A 12,781-nucleotide genomic window follows, 5' to 3' on the forward strand; every position below is an offset into this window, starting at 1 on the left:
AACAGAAGCACCTTTGTGCCCATTCTCTGATGTCATGTGCCCATTCTTTGACCATGCTAGAGTCAAATTGATCGGCCCTAGTGAAAGCATCATCTGCTAGGTATAGTATGCGGGAGAGCGGGCCGATGGCGTCCAGCAGTTTGTCTTGGACCCCGTGGAATCCCTTCTCCACGCCCCGTCGGGGGTCTCGGCCACCTCGGGACATAAAGGTGTTCATCACCTGGTCAAACTCCGGGGTTTGAGTAACATGGTTGGGAAGTGAGGGACGTGGGCATTCCGAGCGTAGACGGTTGTGCACCGTTTTATCCAGTGGTTTGCTAAGCCAGCGGTGCATAAACTGGGAGAGGTGGTCGGGGGGTGTCCAGTCCCCGGAGCGTGGGTGGCGGATATTGCGAGGGTCAAAAAGACGTTGCCCTGTGGGGTCTAGGATGGCCTCGTCTTCCGGGGTAGGTGCGAGGTCGTCTGGTAGCTGACTGTGATCTAGGAAGGTGCCTCGTAAGAGGCCCGTATGGGAGCCGGAGTCCGAGTCCCAATTATCATCTTGCGGATCAGAGTCCGCAGCCTGCCACTCGTCCAGTACGGCCATAGAATGTGAGTGTTCTTCCCCCTCATCTGAGGAGTAGTGGGCAGGTGTAGGTGGGGCTGGTCTATGGCGTTTGGGTGCTTTACCCTTGGCTGGTGTATCGCCCGCTTTCTCACCTTTCCAGTGACGTTTGGCGGGGCGAGGGTCCGCCAGTACGTGTGACTCTGAGGCCTCAGAGTCCTCGTCTTGAGGTAGTGTGAGCGTGGCCTTTTTGGGTTTGTCGGTAGATGCCGACATGACTCTGGACAGCGCTTTCTCCATAGAGGCGGAGATGGCTTCTGCAATCATGGACTGGAAGTCCGCAGGGGTTTGGGATGCTTCCATAGTGGTTGTGGTGTTGGCACAGGGTAGATGGGCTAGGGGTCAGTAGATATAATATGCACTCAAAAGAATAATAAAATCGGTAATAACACCCCAGCAGGGTGTGATGTAGTGTATGTACAAGTAAAAGTACTCGAAACCCCAGCAGGGTAAATTGGGTTTTTCTTGCTGGGCCGCACCCAGAAATATATGTATGATAACTGAGAGGATGGCACGAAATCCACCTTAATATGACATTAATATGGGGTTGGGATGCCCCTGTAACATATACATATATGTAGGTGGCACGAAATCCACCTGATGGCAGCAGTGCATTAAGGGCTTCACCCTGTTGTAATAGATGGTGGCACAAAATCCACCCGGTCAGTGAGTAGGAATAGGAATAATAATAACAGTGGACTCACCACTGAGGAAGGGCCAGCAGCCTCTTTATCCTACAGGAAAACGTCTGTGACCCCTGCCTGAGTAACAAAAGGAGAGCTGAAGAAAGGATATCGACGACTGGATGAGCGCTGCAGGCCGACACTGCGGAGATCGTGGGACTCCCAAAATGGCGGCCGTGAATCTTGCGAGACGCGAGATCCAAGATGGCCGCCGGAAAAACCGGGAGAAAAGTTTCCCGGTGTGTCGGCGAACAGAATGCGGCTGGTGAGCCGCGAGGGAGTGCTAGGGACAGGGTGAGCGTTACCCTGAGGGGGAAACAAGCTGGGAAGCCAGCGAAAACTAGGAATGAAAAAACGGAGGTATCTTGAGGGGAATAAAGTCCAAAACACATACACAAATAAACGTAAATAATCGTAAAATAAACTTAAAATGAAAGGGGGGAAACCCCCCAGGATAGAAGGGAGAAGATTCCCAGAAGAAAACAGAATAAGGAAATCGAAAAATTAGCATATAACATAGAAAATACAATCTAAATAAAAGGGAAGAGCCTGAAACTCTGACCTGTCTGCTGATGGAGCAGTAAAGAAAGAGGGGGAGGAGCCTCATCACTGTGAATACTATACCTCCTACTATTTTTTGATTGGTTAATGTTTTCACTCTTTTTCTTTACTGCTATGTGGAGTTAGTAAAGAGAGTTAATGCAAAATATGAAGCCTCCTGTCATGTGGTAAAATTCAAGTTATTGGAACCAGGCCAACCTCCCCAAACATCATTTTGCACAAGTCTAATTTTGCTAATCTTTGCTAAGAACAAAGAAAAGAGAAAAAAAGACTATATGTTTTGACATACGGAATTCCATTTTTATTCATACTTAAACTTGTGCAAATATGTGTTAGAGAGGGTTAGTCTGAATCAAATGACTTCCAGTCAACACCTAAATAATGTATTAATGAATAACACTCTACAAGTAAATTCAAGGCAGTCGTTAATGTATTGATAAATAACACTCTACAAGAAAATTCAAGTTATTGGAACCAGGCCAACCTCCCCAAACATAATTTTGCACAAGTCTATTTTTGTAATAAATTTCTTCTCTGCAGGGTGCGAGAGGTCCTGGGTTCAAATCCCTGATGGGCCCAAGCTTTTGTTTTTTGTTTTAAAGCACGCAGCTTCGAACTGTTTAATTTAGTCAGCAAAATTCAATAATAGCAAAACCCTTCAAGTGCTTTTAAGAGAAGAAGATGTCATGCCACCTTGTATATTTATTTCCTGTTTTCAGTCTCTTAATTAAATATGTATGGTGCTTCTGATATCACCTTATAAATCTAAGATTTTATAGGCATTCACCTTTAGCTTTTTTTTTAGAAACTTATGAGAAACTTTGAGAGAAATCGTTAGAAATGTGTATGTTTCATAACCAACCATTCAAAATCAATGTTTTCTGATAATTTATTAATGCAAGGGCTAACTGCTCATATGACGCTTTTAAGATTTCAAAGTCCTTGTTAAAACTGCAAAATCTTTGTTAAAACAAAGGAGAAAAAAAACACAATATGACTTGACATACGGAATTCTATTTTTATTCATAGTTAGACTTGTGAAAAAGTGTGTTAGAGAGGGGAGGTCCGAATCAAATTCCTTCCATTCCACAGCTGAATGAATCGATGAATAAGACTCTACAGGTAAATTCAATGCTATCATTACATCCGGCTGTGGATTAAAGGTTTTGGAACCATTCCAACTGCTCCAAACACAATTTTGCACAAGTCTATGTATAATGACTTCTTCCTCCACACATCTTTCCTTTATTTTCCCATTTTCAAAACATAGTCCAGTGGCTATTTAGACAACACAAGCGCTGTCTGAAGCATTAGTATAGGCATTTCCCACTATGCTGAAAGTGCACCACACTGGCTCGTTGGTCTAGGGCAGTGATGGCGAACCTTTTTGAGCCCGAGGGCCCAAACCGCAATACATGCCAACTTTTTTTCCCTCAAAGTGCCAACATGGCAATTAAACCTGAATACTGAGGTTTACGTTTAGAAAAAAACTACTCGTACAGTTAACAACTTTTGTTTTAAAAGAAGAACACAACAGAGAGTTAAATTATAAAAAATTTAAATAATGATATAAATTAAGCTTATATTAGTATCTCCAACAAATGCAATACATACACACAGACTGCTGAACACATACACACACCGAGACACAGACAGACTGCTAAATACACACACAGTCCGCTAAATACACGCACACTGCTGAGTACGCAGTCTGCTGAATACACGCACGCAGTCTGCTGAATAAACACACTGCTGAATACATAAAGACTGCTGAACACACACACATATACTGCATTGAGGGGTGCAGTGTATGTGTCTGTGTGTAATGTTGTGTGGGGTGCTGTGTGTGGGGGTTGGGGTGCAGTGTGTGGGGTGCTTTGTGTGGGGGGGTAGGGTACTGTGTGTGGGGGGTAGGGTGCTGTGTGTGGGGGGGTAGGGTGCTGTGTGTGGGGGGGTAGGGTGCTGTGTGTGGGGGGGTAGGGTGCTGTGTGTGGGGGGTAGGGTGCTGTGTGTTTGGGGGAAAGGGTGCTGTGTGTGTTTGGGGGAAAGGGTGCTGTGTGTGTTTGGGGGAAAGGGTGCTGTGTGTGGGGGGGAAGGGTGCTGTGTGTGTGGGGGGGGAAGGGTGCTGTGAGTGTGGGGGTGGAAAGGGTGCTGTGAGTGTGGGGGGGGGGAAGGGTGCTGTGAGTGTGGGGGGGTAGGGGTGCTGTAAGTGTGGGGGGTAGGGGTGCTGTGTGGGGGTAGGAGTGCTGTGTGTGGGGGGGTAGGGGTGCTGTGTGTGGGGGGTAGGGGTGCTGTGTGTGGGGTTAGGGGTGTTGTGTGTGTGGGGGGTAGGGGTGTTGTGTGTGGGGCGGTAGGGGTGCTGTGGGTAAGGGGAGTAGGGGTGCTGTGGGTAGGGGTGCTGTGGGTAAGGGGGGTAGGGGTGCTGGGGATAGGGGTGCTGTGGGTAGGGGTGCTGGGGGTAGGGGTGCTGGGGGTAAGGGGGGTAGGGGTAAGGGGGTAGGGGTGCTGTGGGTAGTGGGAGTAGGGGTGCTGGGAGTAGGGGGTAGGTGTGCTGGGAGTAGGGGTGCTGGTAGTAGGGGTGATGGGAGTAGGGGTGCTGGGGGTAGTGGGAGTAGGGGTGCTGGGGGTAAGGGGGGTGGGGGTGCTGGGGGTAAGGGTGCTGGCGGTAGGGGTGCTGTGGGTAAGGGGGTAGGTGTCCTGGGGGTAGGGGTGCTGTGGGTAGTGGGAGTAGGGGTGCTGGGGGTAGGGGTGCTGGGGGTAGGGTGGCTGGGGGTAGGGGTGCTGGGGGTAGGGGGAGTAGGGGTGCTGGGGGTAGGGGGAGTAGGGGTGCTGGGAGTAGGGGTGCCATGGGTAGTGGGAGTAGGGGTGCTGGGAGTAGGGGGAGTAGAAGGAGTAGGGGTGCTGGGGGTAGTGGGAGTAGGGGTGCTGGTAGTAGGGGTGATGGGAGTAGGGGTGCTGGGGGTAGTGGGAGTAGGGGTGCTGGGGGTAGGGGTGCTGGGGGTAAGGGGGTAGGGATGCTGGGAGTAGGGGGTAGGTGTGCTAGGAGTAGGGGTGCTGGTAGTAGGGGTGATGGGAGTAGGGGTGCTGGGGGTAAGGGTGCTGGCGGTAGGGGTGCTGTGGGTAAGGGGGGTAGGTGTCCTAGGGGTAGGGGTGCTGTGGGTAGTGGGAGTAGGGGTGCTGGGGGTAGGGGTGCTGGGGGTAGGGGGCTGGGGGTAGGGGGGCTGGGGGAAGGGGGGCTGGGGGAAGGGGGGCTGGGGGAGTAGGGGTGCTGGGAGTAGGGGTGCCATGGGTAGTGGGAGTAGGGGTGCTGGGAGTAGGGGGAGTAGAAGGAGTAGGGGTGCTGGGGTAGTGGGAGTAGGGGTGCTGTGGGTAGTGGGAGTAGGGGTGCTGGGAGTAGGGGGAGTAGGGGTGCTGGGGGTAGTGGGAGTAGAAGGAGTAGCGGTGCTGGGGGTAGTGGGAGTAGGGGTGCTGGGAGTAGGGGGAGTAGAAGGAGTAGGGGTGCTGGGAGTAGGGGTGCTGGGGGTAAGTTATTAAATCAGTATCCCCCCTTCCCTTCTTGTTACCTTTGGTGAAGGGGAGGGGGGGAACACAGCAATCCCTGGTGGTCCGGTGGTGGTATGCAGGACAGGAGGACAGGTCCTGCAGCTCTACTGTCCTCCCGCGCGATGCTGTGTGGAGCGTTGCCATGGTAACGCGCGGCAACGCTCCACACAGCTCGCGGGAGGACGGGAGAGCTGCTTCCTCGATCCCTCCCCCCTGCTTCCGGTCCTGCCGACATGGAAGCAGAGTAGGCGCCTGCCGTTTTGGGCAGGAAGGCGCCTACTCTGCAGTGATGGCAAAGCTATGGCCGCGTGCCCACAGAGAGGGCCCGGCGTGCCACCTGTGGCACGCGTGCCATAGGTTTGCCATCACTGGTCTAGGGGTATGATTCTCGCTTCGGGTGCGAGAGGTCCCTGGTTCAAATCCCGGACGAGCCCAAGCATTCACATGCTGTTTGTTGTTTCTCTTTAGAAGTATGTAATTTTGAACTGTGTTTAATTTATATAGCAAAACCCTTCAAGTGCTCCTAAGTGAAGATGATGGAATGCCTCCTCAATTATATATGTTTCCTGGTGCTTCTGATATTTCCTTTCAAATCTAAGATTTGATATTCATACACTTTTAGCTTTTTCTTAGAAATGTATGAGAAAGTTTGAGAGAAATCTTTAGAAATGTGTCGTTTTCATTATCAACCATTCAAAATCAATAGTTTATCGTAAGTCATTAATGCCAGACATAACTGCTCAGATGACACTTTTAAGACTGCAAAGTCTTTGTTAAGACTGCAAAATCTTTTCTAAGAACCAACAAAGGAGACAAAAAGACTATATGTTTTGACGTACGGAATTCTATTTTTATTCATACTTAAACTTGTGCAAATATGTGTTAGAGAGGGTAAGTCCGAATCAAATAACTTCCAGTCCACACCTGAATAATGTATTGATGAATAACACTCTACAAGTAAATTCAAGTTATTGGAACCAGGCCAACCTCCCCAAACATCATTTTGCACAAGTCTAATTTTGCTAATCTTTGCTAAGAACAAAGAAAAGAGAAAAAAAGACTATGTTTTGACATACGGAATTCCATTTTTATTCATACTTAAACTTGTGCAAATATGTGTTAGAGAGGGTTAGTCCGAATCAAATGACTTCCAGTCAACACCTAAATAATGTATTGATGAATAACACTCTACAAGTAAATTCAAGGCAGTCGTTAATGTATTGATAAATAACACTCTACAAGAAAATTCAAGTTATTGGAACCAGGCCAACCTCCCCAAACATAATTTTGCACAAGTCTATTTTTATAATAAATTTCTTCTCTGCAGGGTGCGAGAGGTCCTGGGTTCAAATCCCTGATGGGCCCAAGCTTTTGTTTTTCTGTTTTAAAGCACGCAGCTTCGAACTGTTTAATTTAGTCAGCAAAATTCAATAATAGCAAAACCCTTCAAGTGCTTTTAAGAGAAGAAGATGTCATGCCACCTTGTATATTTATTTCCTGTTTTCAGTCTCTTAATTAAATATGTATGGTGCTTCTGATATCACCTTATAAATCTAAGATTTTATAGGCATTCACCTTTAGCTTTTTTTTTAGAAGCTTATGAGAAACTTTGAGAGAAATCGTTAGAAATGTGTATGTTTCATAACCAACCATTCAAAATCAATGTTTTCTGATAATTTGTTAATGCAAGGGCTAACTGCTCATATGACGCTTTTAAGATTTCAAAGTCCTTGTTAAAACTGCAAAATCTTTGTTAAAACAAAGGAGAAAAAAAACACAATATGACGACATACGGAATTCTATTTGTATTCATAGTTAGACTTGTGAAAAAGTGTGTTAGAGAGGGGAGGTCCGAATCAAATTCCTTCCATTCCACAGCTGAATGAATCGATGAATAAGACTCTACAGGTAAATTCAATGCTATCATTACATCCGGCTGTGGATTAAAGGTTTTGGAACCATTCCAACTGCTCCAAACACAATTTTGCACAAGTCTATGTATAATGATTTCTTCCTCCACACATCTTAACTTTATTTTCCCATTTTCAAAACATAGTCCAGTGGCTATTTAGACAACACAAGCGCTGTCTGAAGCATTAGTATAGGCATTTCCCACTATGCTGAAAGTGCACCACACTGGCTCGTTGGTCTAGGGGTATGATTCTCGCTTCGGGTGCAAGAGGTCCCGGGTTCAAATCCCGGACGAGCCCAAGCATTCACATGCTGTTTGTTGTTTCTCTTTAGAAGTATGTAATTTTGAACTGTGTTTAATTTATATAGCAAAACCTTTCAATAGTGTTGTCGCGAACCCGAAATTTTCGGTTCGCGAATGGTGAACGCGAACTTCCTCAAATGTTCGCGAATAAGTTTAGAGGAAAGCGAGGTGGAAGACGATCACAAAAGAGAGAAACTAGAAAGACTATAAATTCCGAAACTGAAAAAGAGTGCGGCATTTTTAACCTATCTCAAAAAGTTTTAACTTCCGCACAAATTTCTGTTTTAATCAAAGGTCTAAAATTTGCCCCCACACACTCTTTTAAACCATTCGAAGCCTATCTAGACATTAACAAATTTGTACGCAAAGCCACTCTCAAAAGATTTTTCAGCAACCATAATTCCTCCACTAATCCACCTCCCTTTCTCTCCCCTCATCACAAAATGAGGCTCCAATCATCAATACCAATCTAAAAGAAAAATCAAAATTTTACCCTGCCTTTTGCAAATCTGCTCCGCTTGTTATGTTCGAGAAACTTGTCCTACAAGATCTAGAAAAAAATCAAACCTACAGAATTCGACACCCACAATCTTACACAAAGTGAAAGACTAGCAATCAAACAATTACAAGACAATAAAACTATAGTAGTCAAACCGGCAGATAAAGGGGGAGGTCTGGTTATACTATCTAGTACTATGTACATCGTAGAAGCAAATAAACAACTCAATGATAGTCAAGTGTATGAAAAATTATTATCAGACCCAACTGCCAATATAAAGAAGACTTTATTAACATTTTTTAAAAAAGGTGCAGATCTTAATATTTTAAACAAACAAGAATTTAATTTTTTAAATATACAATACCCGAAAATTCCAGTAATATATTTTTTACCAAAAATTCACAAGAATATAACCAACCCACCGGGCAGACCCATCGTGTCTGGGATCGGTTCACTTTTAAGCAATCTATCACAATATATAGATACTCTTCTCCAACCCTCTGTAAAACTTATGAGGTCCTATCTAAAAGACTCTATGACTCTTTTAAGATTTTTAAATAATTTTAGCTGGCAACCCAATTTTATTCTAGTTACCTGTGAAGTTCAGTCTTTATACACAATTATCCCCCACGACATAGGGTGCAGCGCAGTGAAAAATATCCTTACACACCAAAATAGAATCTCTCACACTCAAATTGATTTTATAATTGAGGGTATTAATATAATTTTAAAGAACAATTATTTTTGGTTTTTTAATTGTTTTTACTTACAAAAACGAGGCACGGCCATGGGGACCAGGTTCGCCCCCAGCAAAGCTAACCTCTTTATGGCAGACTGGGAATCCACTGCCATTTGGGGCGAGCATGCCTGGCGGGCGAACTTGGTTACCTATTTTAGATATATAGACGACCTCTTTTTTATTTGGAATGGCCCCGAAGATTCATGAAAATTGTTTATTGAGCACCTTAATTGTAACAACAGAGGTATTATTTTATCTTGTGAATACAGTAAAAATACTATAAATTTTTTAGATTTGGAAATTTTTATTAAAGACGACATTTTAAATACTAAAACATTCTTTAAAAAAGTATGCACGAATACAGCTATTGATCGCTCAAGTTGCCACTACAAACCATGGCTGGAAAGTGCACCTAAAAGTCAATTTTTAAGACTGAGAAGAAACTGCTCTCAAATAGAAGATTTTAATTCACAAGCTGTTTTTAAAAAAAATCAATTTACAGAAAATAATCATCCATTAGACAATCTTAATAAGACAATAGATACAGTTAGAACCAAAGAAAGATCAGAACTTCTAAACTATAAAGAAAAAACCTCCGATAACCACTTTAGTCTTCCGATTATTTTTAATTTTAATAATAAAAGTAACCACGTTGAAAAAATTATAAATAAACACTGGCACTTATTACAACATGATGATACTCTCAAGCAAATCATACCAGAAAGACCAAATATTGTTTTTAGAGGAGCTCCTAGGTTGAAATCCATTTAACCTCCAACTTTACCAAAGAAAGTACTAAGATATCACAATCCTGTTTTTTACCCAACACCAAAGGGTTTTTTAAATGCAAACGCTGCAAAGTCTGTAAATGTACTGACCAGTCGGTTAAACCTAAAACCACACATTTCCAATCTAATAAAACCAATACAACATACAATATTAAAGATTAAAAAAATGTAATTTACCTCCTAGAATGCCCATGTGGGCTCCAATACGTGGGTATGACCACAAGAAGTCTCAAAACACGATTAGGGGAACATTGCCGAAATCTTATTAATGGATACCAAAACCATACTGTGTCTAAACATTTTACTATCCATAATAATGATCCTGGTCTTTTAAAATGTATCGGCATAAAAAAATGCATTATTCCATGGAGAGGAGGCAATATCAAAAACGTTTTAGGTAAATGTGAAATGGAATGGGTTTTTAATTTAAAAACACTTATCCCCAATGGTTTAAATGCAGACTTTGATTTATTCAATTTTATTTAATTATATCATTTCTATTTATCATTTTATTTATTATCATTAGGTTTTTATATTTTTATTATGGTTTTACTGTGTTAAAATTCATTTAGTAGTCTTATTATCTTTAAAATTATGTAGGTGCTTATATATGCCACCAGTAATATGGCCACTTATTATGCATTTCCTTAATAGTTCATTCCCCACCCAAGATGGCCGCCGCCATTATTTTGATCTCCCAAGTCCCTCCCCAAGTGTTCCCTAACCCCTTCTCTTCCCTTTCAGCCCAATACAGGGCTTTACATACATGTAGTTTATTTGATGACTACATGCCCCACAATTCCGTGCGGCCGGAAGTGACGTCACGCTCATGACACGCGTCACGTGATCCGGCCAGCAATATGTTATTTCTTAATTAATAACACTCGTTTTTGCAAAATAACTATGTTAATAGCATTGGACAAGCTATATCTATGGAATACTTACCATTAAATGCTGTTATGTATGTGTACAAATTATCTGTTTAACTATTGGTTGTACAATTTTGGCGCCAATTTTAAAATCATCTTTATACCTATATAAACTCTAACCAGCCAGGTTGAAATGTTTGCTATCCATTGATAAAGCCTTATATTGGCGAAACGCGTTTGGATATTTTTACTGTTTTTATATACTGTTAATAAAATAGATTTTGGTCCTTTTTACGTCGAAACCATCATCTTTTATTACTACCTGGCTTTTATATATATTTTATACCGTATACTTCTTTTATTTTTTATTTCCTGTATATAATACTCCAAAGAATCCCAGGTGGGGATTATACCACCTACGCTGTTACATAGAGCAGTTAGTCTGCCCTATATATTGTGAGTATATTTTATTATTTTATTTTATCACCAAAGATTTTATTGAGAGCACTGTGGCAAACCTAGCCACTTCAGAACTATAATATGGGAAGGTTGTCTGTAGGCTGTACTGTGTGCCGTGTATACTTGCTGTGTGTATGTTATGCTATAGTGATTCGCATGCTGGAAGCCGTAAGCTACCAGCATACAAGTACTTCGTTCGGCAAACAGCGGCGATCTAAGCCGCTCGCCGAACGAATACGGGCCCCCCTGGTAGATCACACATTCAGGGTCGTGTGGCACTTGTTAACCGATTGCAACAATGTTGCAATCGGTAATTATAGACTATCCTGGGTGGCCGTCGTTCGACTACCGACCATGCGGCGGTCAGCCATCTTGGATTCGTCTATTTCGCAGCGGTGTTTGGTCGTCGAGTGCCTGGAACTAAAAACGGCTACTCAATGATGCGAACACCGCTGCACTTCCAGGCCATTCGGGAGCCCGGTTTTCGGTAGAATCGTTCCCCTAAATACATTCGGCAGATTGAGGGGAACTTCTATGCAACACTGTATTTGTGCGGCGTTCGGTCATTTCAGCTGGCATCTGAGCGGTATTCTCACAAAAGGTGCGCTCAGACCCCAGCTATCTACCGAACGTTCGGTCATCTCAATGTACCGAATATTGTGTAAAATGTATATTTTAAAGTAAATTGTCGGTTCTGCTGCACGAGGGGATAATCCACTTAATCGTCCATTTTAGTGGGAGTTACCCTCTCGTGCAGCAATGCCTGTTGGGAGAAGAACAATGCATGTTGGGAGAAATCCCCAGAATTATCTGTACGGAGACCCCTTGCATGGGGAACTGCTTAAAAATGCCAGCTTGTGAATAAAGCGAGTTAGTGGACTCCCAAACTGTGTTTCGTCCGGTTATTGGGTGGATTTGGGGACTTGCCTTACTTTTCAGCGCTGACTGTGGATTTACCTGTGGAACCAGCGGAGATCGTGGATTTTAATATTGCACTCCGCTACAATTGGTGGCAAGCGACGGGATCCGACCTTACAGCCGAAAAAGCGCAATTCGTGCAAATTGCACTGCCGAATGAGAAAAGGGAATGGCAAGCAGAATTCAACGAAAGAACCGACTGCCGAAGTGAATGGAGACGGATTATTCTAAACTAAAGAAACAGACGTTAAAGGAACTACTGGAAGCCAGGGGTAAAGTAGCCAGCAGCAAAACCAAGGCGATACTAATTGCCGAGCTGATGGAGGGAGACCAAGCCCGCAGCGCTACACCCCCAGCAGTCATGGAAGAAACTCTCTACGAGAGAGAAATGAGGACCAGGCTGGCATTTCTACCACAGCCTATATCAGTGGACATGTTGAACCTAGTAATGGCGAATGTGCAGGAGTACGTGATGGCACACAGCCCGCAGTATACAGCATCTCGAGCAGAGCCCACGACGGAGTCATCCCACAGCCAGGTAAAACCCAAAATTCCTTATCAAGCATTTAAAGTATTCTGCGAGGAGAAGGAGGAAATCGATGGGTTTTTACAAGATTTTGAGAGGCTGTGTGATTTACATGACTTAGCACGGGCAACGTGGGTCCCCCTGCTGGCAAGTAGACTGGCAGGGCGGGCAGCTGACGCATACCGCGCTGTACCCAGAGAGGACAGCAAGGACTATGAGAAAGTGAAACAAGCGATATTAGAAAGGTATGCCATCACCCCAGAGGCATACCGGCAGAAATTTAGAAATCTGAAGAAACCAGATAAAGACTCACATGCCGAGTGGGCACACAAGCTGGACCAAGCATCCCAAGGGTGGATACAAGTGAGCCAAGCCAC

At 44.1% G+C, this 12,781-nt stretch overlaps 1 non-coding gene across 1 annotated transcript; it reads left to right on the forward strand.

The window, feature by feature from the left end:
- The first annotated feature begins 7,529 nt into the window (after positions 1 to 7,529).
- TRNAP-CGG (transfer RNA proline (anticodon CGG)) lies at positions 7,530 to 7,601 on the forward strand. Its single transcript has one exon. It is a non-coding gene; the product is annotated as a tRNA-Pro (tRNA).
- The last annotated feature ends 5,180 nt before the right edge of the window (positions 7,602 to 12,781 follow it).

The sequence above is a fragment of the Pelobates fuscus genome, chromosome 6 (genome assembly GCF_036172605.1).
Source record: "Pelobates fuscus isolate aPelFus1 chromosome 6, aPelFus1.pri, whole genome shotgun sequence".
NCBI lineage: Eukaryota > Metazoa > Chordata > Amphibia > Anura > Pelobatidae > Pelobates > Pelobates fuscus.